Genomic DNA, 12,748 nt, shown 5'->3' with positions numbered 1-12,748 from the left:
GCTGGATAATCAACCTGATATCCATTTTTTCCTTTTATAGTGGAGTTGCATTTCATACACATTTAATTTATGAGAATTCAACTAAAAGTGCTTGGCTTAGCAAACACACAGCCTACAAAACAATAAAAACAAGATAGAAGTGAGAGAAAGACACAAATATTCATTGTCAGGGTGCATCCACCATAACACCAACAACTGGTGCTCCCCTGGATTTGTCTCAGTTCTTGTGTGATTCTCGGAGTGCTGCTTTGTGGGATTCTAGCTCTTAAAGACACAGGTTTTGGTTTTTTGTTTGTTTGTTTTAATGGAACACACACTCTAAAAGCAAACCCACGACCTCATCTAGAACTCAGTGAAGAATACCAACTTCTCACTCTCTTTTCTTGTGGAATTAAAAATAAGTGGAATCATTTGTAAGTGATACACAGTTGACCCCTGAACAATACAGATTTGAACTTTGGGTCCACTTTTGTGGATTTTTTTCAATAAAAACAGTATGATACTGTAAATGCATTTTCTTTTCCCTATTATTTCCTTTTCTCTTGCTTACTTTATTATAAGAATATAGTATATAATACATACAGCATACAAAATATGTGTTAATTGACTGCTTATGTTGTTGGCAAGGCTTCTGGTCAACCACAGGATATTAGTAGTTAAGTTTTGGGGAATCAAGTTATATGTGGATTTTCAACCGCACAGGCAAGTCAGCACTTAGGTTACACTCAATATTGACTTTTTGGTCAATTTCGAATTCTCTTCTTACATATAGCATGGAAGTATATGACTTTATAAAAAGTCCTAATATGAAATACATTAATTATGCTTTAAAACTATACCTGGTCTCATCTGTGGGTGATTCAAGCCTCTTGTAGGGCCTAAGCCCTGAGCGTGAGTTTCTTGGCTTTCCTGTTGTATTTTCTTTAGACTTTAGAATGTTAATGCAACGAGTTTTTTAAAATAAGAAAATACATTGAAAGGTTCCTCTACACTTGTCAAGAGCAGTTTGGGAAGAAAACTAGTTTTCTCAGTTTGTTTTATGTGATTTCCGCACAAACCTCCTAAAGCAAAATCATTATGCAGTGAGGTCCTGCAGCCGTTGCTGTGAGTTACTCACTAATAAGTGTATGAGATCGAATCCCCTGTTCTACTCATGTCCTTTCCCTGCATTTTGTGTCCAGGTACACTTCAGGAAACCAAATGTAAAAATGTCTTGCTGAGCGATCATTTCCCTCTTGCTCCTATCTTGTCTCCTGCTCTCTGCCCCACCCCCAACCCCCGCTTCCAGTAGAAGTTTTGCAAAGCTGCACAGTATTTTTGGTTTTTTAAACTTTACAGGAAGGAAGGAGAGAAAGTTAATTCATAAGAATAATTGGCTGCTTTTCCTGATTATAGAGGAGGGAGAGAAAAAGAAATTAGCAAGCAAGGCTCTATTCTCCATTGCTTAATTCTTACCTCCATCCTCCATCTTTCAGACTGGGGTCAGGGCTCGCCTCAGTTCCACAGGAGGTTGACCCAGACCAGCAAGTGGGCTGTCTAGAGGGCTGGTCCTTCTTTGCGCTAAGCGAGCGTCAGTCCAGTTCTGAATCCTGCCACTGGCCGGTCATGTCTACTAGCTTCTCTTTTTCTTTATTCCACAATCACACACAGAGGCTTGCTTCAAGCTTCTAGGAATTAATAAAGGAAGAGACAAACACTAGACTCCCAAGATTCTAATTAACTTTGATGTGGATTTCTGTGTAAAGTTGGGCGAGTCACTGATTTTTAATAAATGGGAGAGAAAATCTTAAAGATTAATGTAATAGCTGAGAACACAAGAGCTAGAACTTTGATGCTTACTTAATTCTTTCTCCCAACCCGCGTCATTTGGAGAAAAAAAAATATCAAAGACTTTAAGAAAGTGGGGAAAGGCAAGGGGATTATGCAAATTAAAAGTTCACAGGACTAAATCATTACTCTCCTGCAAATGAGTTTCTCCTTCATGTGCTTTTCAGGAGTGTTTTAGGGTTATATTTGCTGAGGATACAGTCTTGGGGATAATGAGAACAGAGGCATGGTGAAAAAGAGACTGATTATAAACTAATTGATCTCTCTAGGTATTACAAGAGGTTAAAAAAAAAAATAGCAGAATCTGAGGTCCATAAACCTTGACTCAGTTGGTTAAGCATCTGACTTCAGCTCAAGTCATGATCTCAGGGTCCTGGAATGGAGCCTTGGGCAAAGCTCTGGGCTCAGCAGGGAGTTTGCTTCTCCCTCTCCCTCTGCTCATGTGTTTTCTCTCTCTCTCATAAAAATAGATAAAATCTTAAAAAAAAAAACAAAATAAATAAAAAATATAAAAGTAACAACAGGGGCGCCTGGGTGGCTCAGTCGGTTAAGCATCAGACTCGTGGTTGCAGCTCAGATCATGATCTCAGGGTCCTGGGATCCAGCCCTGTGTGGGGCTCCACGCTCAGCACAGTGACAGCTTGTCCCTCCACCCCACCCCCCGCCACTCTCTCTCTTTCTCAAATAAATAAATAAATAAATAAATAGCAAGAGTGCATTCGTGACATACATCCTTTGAGCTCCCCCTGCTTCCACCCAGCCGGGCAGCATGACAGAAACCTAGACCAGCATATCTACTTTTCCAGCCTTCCTCACTAGTAGTCTAAACTCTTTAATAGCTTCAGGGCTATTGCTGTCCTGACCCATCTTTTGCCCTGATTTGGGGACTGGGGCAGAGTGAAGTTTTCTAACTGTTAAAGGAAGCTTCTCAGTCTGGGGTTCAGTGGTTAAACCCAGCAGCTTGTGGGCTCCCAGGCCACTCACTTCCCCATCTGATGGAATGTTCCAGTGCTGAGCATCATCAGTGTTAAATAATTTAGCCTAAAGCTCCCCTTGGCCAGACAGCAGATAGCTACAACATATAAAGATATATTCTGAGTGGTTGTACAGATTAAGTACTCAATTTTTTCCTAAATGATAAACTGACATAGTGATAGATATAAGACAATGCACAAGGCCTTATTGTGTTTGATTAACCTTGACTGTGGATGCTTTCGTAGCTCAGGCAGCTGGTTTAAACAAACTTGTAATTTCACAGCCTTACCAACAAAACAAAACAAAACAAACCATTAATCTTTTATCATTTTATAAATAGGAACTTAGTATATATTTACTGATAATGAAGGGACATATGCAGGTTGACATAATTTATTGATTCTTTATTTCACACTTGAGTTCTGTGGACAAATACATATAAATACCATCCTGGGCCATACATCTTTTCTCACCTGTCATATTTTTTCTTAGAATAAATTCATGAGACTATATGCCCCAGAGACTTAAGAGGGAAGTAACTAATAGTTTTGAAGACTTTGAAGGCTGAATTCTGGCTTTCCTTCTTATTAGCTGTGCAACCTTGTTTAAATCACTTGACCTTTCAAAGCTCAACTTCAAGAGGGCAAAAATGGATACAATACCACTTCATCCTAGAGTGCGGTTACATGCAATGTGCTTAGGCCAGTGATGGGCACACAAGAAGCACTTACTAGCATAGCTATTATTCCTAGAAATGGAATTGCTGGGTTAAGGATATGTGTATTTAAAAAAATTGGTACAAACTGCCAACTTCATCTTAAATTTTGATTATAAAGTTGTGGGACTCATTATTGAGCATATTGAAATAAGTGAAAATAGGCATGTTTGTAAGTGTAAGAACCTGTCCTAGCAGTCACCAGGTTTTTTCCTAGTTGTTCTCCTTTCTTCTGATGACAGCATCCTGATTTTCCTTTAGAAAAATCACATTTTCTCCATTCATGTAGTTCAACGGAGTTGACTGCATCCTCTGGCCTCAGTGAGGAGCAGGGATAATCCTGGGTAGTCAACAACTTATTCCTCTGCCACGGTGATTGTTTCAGTAATGGGCACATGACTTGAGCTGGGCCAGTAAGAACCCACTCTAGGATGTTTATTGATAATTATCAGGAAAATGATACCATCTTTTTGCTGGGCTCACCAAGCCTGAAGCTCTGGGTGATGATCTTTTCTCCTATGTAGAAAGAAGCTACATGGAGAAATGCAGAGTTGAGATATGGAGATGTGTCCCAGTGATCATGTTTGAACACTTGCAGTAGCCATGTCTGGACTTTGGAGTTCCACGAGTCAATATATTCCCTTTATTGCTCAAATCACTTTGTGTTGAGCTCTTATTGAAAGCTGACCAAATTGATGGTTCATATTATATTCCTCAAAGTCATATCCTACATAAGAAATAAGTAGAATCTCCATCACATTAAATGTCAAGAATATTTTTGTTTCAGGGTATTTCTGAATGATGGCATATTACAAGTCAATATGAGTTATGCAGTGTCTGTGTCATGGGTTTACGACACAGTTTAAATAGGTTTAGGTCTCCTTCTAAAGCATGATTGAAACCATGGATACCTTTTGATTACCTATAAGTAGCCATGGTTCTATGAGTGTATGTATGTGTCTGTGAAGGTAAATACAGGGAATTAGAAAAGAAAAGCTGAACGAGCTGTTAAAATGAAAATTTGCAAACTGTATCTGCTGGTGTTAATCTCTAAGACTTCTCTATAGATTTGCATTACAAAACATAAGCATTGTTTGTATTTTACTTTTTCCTTTATCCACAGCCAGTATACAAAGCCTGAAACTGAAGGCTCATGTTGAGAAGTCACAGAAAGTAAAGACAAAAGAGAACAGAAAAGCCAAATTAGGGAGGGCTCTGAGCACTGGTCCAAGACTTTGCCCTTCATTCTTTGTGTAATAAGGAGCCCTTAAATATCCTGAATGAGAAAGTTTCTAGAAGATTAATAGGGTAATAATATGCAGATGAGTAGAAAGGAAGAGACAGGAGGCAAGGGAAGAAATGACTGGACTATTGCAGTGGCTCAGGTTGATATAAAAAAAAAAAGTGGGGCAATGGGAGTGGAAAGAAAAGAGTGGATGAGAAAGGCATTGAGAAGGAGGAGCAAACAAGAGTTGGTCACCCCAAGAATAAGGGGCAGCAGAGGGAGAAGAGTGTAGGGTGAGCATATTATTAATTTTTCAAAAAAATGTTAATTTGGGGAACTAGTTGGCTTGGTGGAAGAGCTTCAGGGAGGAGAAGAGATTTTGGTTTTATACTTATTTGAACACTTTTTTGTTTGGATTTAGTCTCTTTTAGAAGTTGAATGTAGTATGTAGAGTGGGAGCTAGCCATGAGGTGGCCCTAGAACTTGAAAATGGCTCTCCCAGAGCTCTACTTATAAAGACAAGTATGTAAAGTAATTGTAAGAGCAATAATCTTTTTCCATAACCTGTGAATGTATGAAGTTATTTAAATAAAAGATGGCTCATTAGTAAGGGTGTTGTTGGTAATGAACTAAACAAAATGGTGAGTCACGGAAACAAAGTTGGAAAGTGCCCAAAACATAGTGTTTGGAGTGGCCTAGGGCCTTCCTACACAGCTGGTGTGGTTGGCAGGTATGACCCAGTGTGATGATGAGTGGAGGGACCAGGCTATTTTAACTTCTTTCCGCTTTGTAGTTTATTCTAATTTTATGCTTACCAAATCAATCTTCTAATTATAATTTGACTCCCCATATGGCTTCTATGCTGGAAGAAAAATTCCTTGTGAGTAGCATATCTCTTTTCATTATCTGTCATTAAATTGGTATTCTGGGTAAGAAGCACACATGTCACTTATGAGTTTCCACAGTGTTGAGTCACCATCCTCATGATCTGTCCAACCCCAAGGCACAGGCAAAACTGGGTTTCCTCATCTGTAAGGCTGAAAGCCAGTCTCTGGTTGTGACCTACCAGGTCAAGGCCTCATGGTAGGTAGGCAGCGGACCTTCCCCCTGGTAGTTTCTGTCTTTCCATGATCTCTTCTCCTCAAGTGTGTATTCTTCCTGACTCAGGACACATCAGGCATAGGCAATCAACAAGACTAGAGGAATCTGCTAGAGGAACTGTCAGAGACTGTAAGAAGTAATAACTGGGGTAGTTTTCCACTTGGGGAATGTGAAGTCACCATCCAAATCCAATTTACTTTGTTAGTTTTCCATGTGTGTTGGTGTGTGTGTCAGAGAGATCATAAAAGTTTCTTAATCATTATAGAAAAAAAATAATGAGAAGCCAGACATAAATAAAAACAAGTTAATGCCCCTCCTCAAAGGCAACCAGTTTGCATTTTGGCATATTTCCTCCTTTAATTTTTACTTTTAATTTATACTCAATTTTGAAAGCTTCATTATGTGGTTCCTAATTCCACCGTAGATTAGAAATAGCAATTTAGAGAAAGGGCTGAGAAAGAAAAGTCATAAAAAGTAGATAAAATTTGTTAAAGTGCTTAGCACTCTGGAGCCATTTAATGGGCCACGGCCATGCACAGCTTGGTAACTACTGGGGTCAGTTACTGTATTATAATTGGTACCATAATAAATTTGCATCACGATGACCTCAAATCATCATTAAATGCTTCAATTATGTTTGGTATACTTCTGCTAAAAGTTGGAGATATCAGGAATCCACTTTTGAACTATATCATTTAAACTGGTTAATACACATATGGAGTGAAGTGAACCCTTAACTATTTACAAACTTAACTATAATAGAATTCTTCCTTTTCCCTGGGTTCCAAATACCTAGACAAGACATAGCTAAAACTATTGGTTGCCTTTCTGGCATCCATTCCATCCTGTCCCATTATGTAGCAGCCATGTTCTTGGTGGGACTGGCCTCACCTCTTGCTTCAGAGAAGGGCTCTGCACAGCCTAAGCTAATCATGATGATCACATCCCCCTGTCCCAGTAACTGATTCAGGAATAAGCCTGGAGCTGTGGCTTAAATTAATGGCTCAAAGCATTTTTCTGGCCACAGGGACCATACAGAGGTAGATGCTGACCCCAATTAATTAGTCAGAATATAGCCCTTAAACTTCTGTACAATGGCTATGGAAGGTAGGCTCTCTTTTTCCATAATCTGAGATGTGTGTTTGAATCCTGGAACTGCTGCAGCCATTTTGTTACCATAAAGAAGCTCATCTGAGGATTTTTTTTTTTTTTTTTAAGGCAGAAGAGATGATTTATTTTATATGTGTTATACTTGGCCACAACTGAGAGCACAACTAGTCCAGAATGTTACAGATCCAGGGCAAAATATCAAAAGGGACTTATTTGGTATAAGCACGGTGGATTTTTTAGTGGTGATCGTGGTGACTCGATAATGATGGACATTCTAGAGCCACTGAAACAAGTTCTAGAGGGTAGCATGCAATCAACAACTTGTACCAGTGTCTTTGGCCTCCACCTTTCCATTTTTTGATTACATGAACTCTATGGGAAAAAAACTAGTGGTTTATTTAGATCTCCACCTCGTCTTTCTTCTTTTGTGCTCCAGTCTGTGCATTTGCTTTTTCCTCCACTTGGCTGTCATGGTGAGGAGGTTTCTAAGATGTTGTGAAGGCCAAGAGCCTGAGAGAGAGAGAGAGAGAGAGAAGCCAGAATCCTGAAATTTATTTTATACCTGGGCTTAAGTCAATAATTTTCATGTATGTTTAGGCCACTTTGATTTATGTATCCTCTTACTTGTGATACAATATATAAATAATGTTTTTCTTGTGCTTTGTTGGAGGTAAAATTAGGCCATCAACCTATAAATGTCCGCAAGTCTTGTTATGGGCATGGATCTAAAGTTCAGGACACCAGTCAGGGCTGGGCTTGAGCCACAAGTAAGCAGATGGTAGTATATCACACAGGAGGTCCTCAATAAATAAATAGTGGTTGAGTGTTTTTGGAGTAGTCAAAATGGGTCAGGACTCCCTAGGAGAAAGGACAGAGAGTAGAGGTTGGAAGACCAAAACTCCAGTTAGCATGAGGAAGAGAAATTAGAAATAGTGAAGGAGCCGCTGAAGAGAAAGGGAGAGAGGCAACAGGCTCTCGTATCACTGTGTCTAATGAGAAAGAAATTTACATGAAGACCTGGTGATGTACAATGTCAAATGTTTCAGAGACACCAAGATAATCAGTGAACTATGAACTTGGTAATTTAGGGGGTAATTGGTGATTTGATGAGATGCCCAGAAACAAATAGTAAGTGACTTTGAATTTTATTAGATTTGGGATAAATGGTAAACAAAGTTTACCGCGGACACTGGCCCAACAAAGTACAGAGTCATAGTGACAGACACAGAATGGACTTTCTCTGGTTCTGCTTCTATTTTCTCTGTAGAAAAATTCAGAGATTTAAAAATTCCTTATATACTTCTGGAGGATTCCAGGATGTTTCTTGGTTTGATTAGAAACCACTAGTTAACGAGTGGTGTCTTCTCCTCTTCTGGCTCTCTGGGAGACAGGTTATGTTGGCAAAGGCACAGGGCAATGGAGAGAAGACTAAGAGACTGGCCAGTCCCTCTTAGCATTCACCCTGGGAGTTCTACCACCATCAGGACAGGCTAGTCTTCAGCCCTGGGGCTCAGAAATCTTATTTTGCCAGCATACTGAGATCAAACCACCTCTTCAGGGGGCCTAACATTAACCAGGCTCTCAAAGACTTGTCTCCTATGGACAAATTTGTCAAATTTTAGAGAGCATTATAACCGTCAAGAGATGAAAGTGCCTGGATTGGTAGAAGATTGGTGAGCAAGGAATCCAAATATTAGGAGTGATTTGATTTAAGAAGTGTCCCCCAGCTGGGACAGATTGAGGTACTCTAGGGATAATGTTGCCAAGAAATTCAAAATGTTAGTGTTCAGTCAGAATTTCTTTTTCTGTAGATAACACTTGCACAGTTATTTGTAAACATTTTCGTCCTCTGGGATCCTCCTTCTTCCCCTACTTATGTGGCTGATCATCTCATGTGGTTTTTCTTTCAAACGTGAGTTCAATATACTTGATTAGGATTCTACTTACAATCAAATGCCAATTCTGCCTCCTTAAGACTGTTCTCAGTTGCCTTGATTGGAATTTTAAGTGTTCACAAACATTCCCTTCATACATTTTTAAAGACAACCTTTGGAGTTTATTCCTATATATGAAAACATGTATCCAGTGATGTAGATATTTTCTAGTTCATTCATTCATGCATTCATTCATTCATCCATTATTCACTCATTCATACCATAAATATTCAATGTACATCTACTATCAGGTACTGTGTTAGACGCTGGCATAATAATGATTAGAAATTCAGGCACAGTTTTGCCCATCTCAGCTTCTGAGGATGAGTCCTGGGAGATAGTTCCCTCTAGACCCTGGGTGTGATGACATTTCCTGTTGCTGCTGGAGTGTGAAACACCAATGCCTCTGGTCATGTCAACTGATACCCATCAATGATGGTCAGTTTTACTAGTTGATGACTTCACTGCCCTAGTACTTTCTTGTTGCTGGCCCCACTGCCTTAGTGCCGAGTACTGCCCAGTACTAGAGACTACCAGATATGGTAGTGAGGCAGCTGAGAGTCTGTCCCTAAATCTGGGCTCAGGGCAGCTAGGGCTGAGAAAGAATGCATAATATGTACTGCGAGTGCCGTCTTCTGCTGCTGCCAAGGCTGATGGCTTCAATGTCAACCACTCTACTCTTCTAAACCTCTGTCTGTTTTAGCATTTCTCATTCTTTCCACCACCCGGCTTTACTGCGATATAACTGACATATAACATTGTGTAAGTTTAAGGTGTCTAATGTGATGATTGATAGACATATATGTTGTGGAATGTTTACCTCAGTAATGTTAGTTAACACATCCTTCATCTCATATAACTACCATTTTGTTGTTGTTGTTATTGTGAGAACATTTCAAATCTACTCTTGTCGCCATTTTCAAGTATACAATACTTGAAATACATTGTTAACTATAGTTACCACACTGTACATTAGAGCTCCAGAATGAAGTCCTCTTATAACTGGAAGTTTGCACCCTTTGACCAACATCTCTTCATTTCTCTCATCCCCCACCCATCCCTGGAAACTACTGTTGTCCTCTCTATTTCAGCTTCTTAAGATTACACATGCAAATGAGCTCATATAGTATTTGTCTTTGTCTGACATATTTTACTTAGCGTTATTTTCTTAAGATTCATCCATATTGTTGCAAATGGTAGGATTTCCTTTTTTTTTTTTATGGCTGAATAATACTCTTTCGTGTATATATCACATTTTCTTTATCCATTCTTCCATTGATGGACATTTTGTTTGTTTCCATGTTTTGGCTATTGCAAATAATGCCGTAATGGACATGGGAATGAAGTTAACTCTTTGAGATAGTGATTTCATTTCCTCTGGATATATATCTGGAAATGGGATTGCTGGATCATATGGTAGATCTACTTTTAATTTTCTGAAGGACTTCCATACTGTTTTCCATAGTGGCTATACAATTTACATTTCCACCAGTAGTGCACAAGTGTTCTCTTTTGGCTAAGTCCTCACCAACACTCGTTATCTCTTGCTTTTTGTTTGTTTATTTTGTTTTTGATAATAGCCATTCTAACAGGTGTGAGGTGGTACCTCACTGTGGTTTTGATTTGCATTTCTCTGGTGATGAGCGATGTTGAATATCTTTTCGTGTATCTGTTAGCATTTGGATTTTTTTTTTTTTTAAGATTTTACTTATTTATTTTAGAGAGAGAGGGTGAGAAAGAGCATGAGAGGGGAGACGGTCAGAGGGTGAAGCAGACTCCCCATTGAGCAGGGAGCCCGATGTGGGACTCGATCCTGGGACTCCAGGATCATGACCTGAGCCGAAGGCAGTCACTTAACCAACTGAGCCACCCAGGCGCCCGGCATTTGGATTTTTTAAAAAATGTTTATTCATTCCTTTGCCAATTTCCAAATTGGATTATTTATTATTATTATTATTATTATTTTTTGCTATTGTATGAGTTTCATATATATTTTGCATATTAACCCTTTATTAGATATATGTTTTGTAAATATTTTCTCCCCTTCCATAGGTTGCCTTTTCATTATGTTGATTGTTTCTTTTCTTTTTCTTTAAGATTTTAGTTATTTGAGAGAGAGAGAGCATGAGTGGGGGGGGGAGGAGGAGCAAGGGGAGAGGGAGAAGCAGGCTCCCCGCTGAGTGGGGAGCTTGATGCTGGACTCCATCCCATGACCCTGGGATCATAACCTGACCTGAAGGCAGACATTTAGCCAACTGAGCCACCCAGGCGCCCTTATGTTGATTGTTTCTTTTGCTGTGCAAAAGATTATTTTTTCTATTTCTGTAAAAAAAATTGGAATTCTAATAGGATTGCTTTGAATTTGTAGATTGCTTTGGATAGCATAGACATTTTAACAAAATTGACTCTTCCAATCCATGAATATGGATATCTTTCTATTTTACTTATGTTTTTTTCAATTTTTTTCCTCAATGTCATAGTTTTTGATGTATAGATCTTTCACTTCCTTGGTTAAATTTATTTCTAAGTATTTTATTCTTTTTGATGCTATTGTGAATGGGATTGTTTTCTTTATTTCTCTTTCAGATAGTTCATTATTAGTGTATAGAAACACAACTGATTTTTGTATGTTGATTTTGTAACCTGAAACTTTATTGAATTTATTAGTTCTAACAGTTTTTAGGCGCAGTCTTTAGGATTTTCTATATACAAAGATATGTCACCAGCAGACAGAGACAATTTTACTTTTTCATTACAGTTTTGGATCCTTTTATTTTTTTCTTTCCTAATTGCTCTGGCTAAGATTTCCAGCATTCTGTTGAATAGGAGTGGTGATAGTGGGAATAATAGTCTTGTTCCTGATCTTAGAGGATAAACTTTCAAACTTTCACTGTTGAGTATGATGTCAGCTGTGGGCTTGTCATATACGGCTTTTATATTGTGAAGTATGTTCCTTTTATAATCACTTTGTTGGGAGTTTTTATCATTAAAGGATGTTGAATTTTGTCAAATACTTTTTTGTATCTATTGAGATGATCATAATTTTTATCTTTCATTCTATTAATGTGATACATCATCACATTTATTAATTTGGGTATGTAGAACCGTCTTTGCCTCCCAGGGATGAATCCCACTTGGTTATGTTGTATGAACTTTTTAATATGCTGTTGAATTTGGTTTGCTAATATTTTGTTGAGAATTTTGGCATCTATTTTCATCAGGGAAATTGGCCTATATTTTTCTTGTAGTATTCTTATCTGGCACTGGTATCAGAGAAATGCTGGCCGTATAAAGTGATTTTGAAAGTGTTTCCTTATCTTCAATTTTTGAGAAGAATTTTGAGAAGAATTGGTATTAGTTTTTTTAAAAATGTTTGGTAGAATTCACCTGTGAAGCCATCTGGTCCTGGGCTTTTCTTTGTTGGAAGATTTTTGATTTCTGATTCAGTCTCCTTACTCCTTATTGGTCTGTCCAGATTTTCTATTTCTTCATGATTCAGTCTTAGTAGATTGTATGTTTCTAGAAATTTATCTGTTTCTCTTAGTTTGTCCAATTTTTGTTATATAATTATTCATTCTACACTCACAATCATTTGTATTTCTATCAGTTTTAGTGTATTTCTATCAGTGCTATCAGTTTTAATGTCTCTTCTTTCATTTATAACTTTATTTGAGTGCTCTCTCTTTTTTTCTTGGTTAGTCTAGCTAAAGGTTTGTCAATTTTATTTATCTTTTCAAAAAACCAACTCTTAGTTTTGTTGATTTTTTCTATTATTCTTATTCTCTATTTTATTTATTTCTGCTCTGATCTTTATTATCTCCTTCCTTCTGATAATTTTGGGCTTAGCTTGCTCTTCTTTTT

This window comes from Mirounga leonina, unplaced genomic scaffold (assembly GCF_011800145.1).
Source record: "Mirounga leonina isolate KUSES-001 unplaced genomic scaffold, KU_Mleo_1.0 Mir_151, whole genome shotgun sequence".
NCBI lineage: Eukaryota > Metazoa > Chordata > Mammalia > Carnivora > Phocidae > Mirounga > Mirounga leonina.
This window is presented reverse-complemented; position numbering follows the sequence as displayed.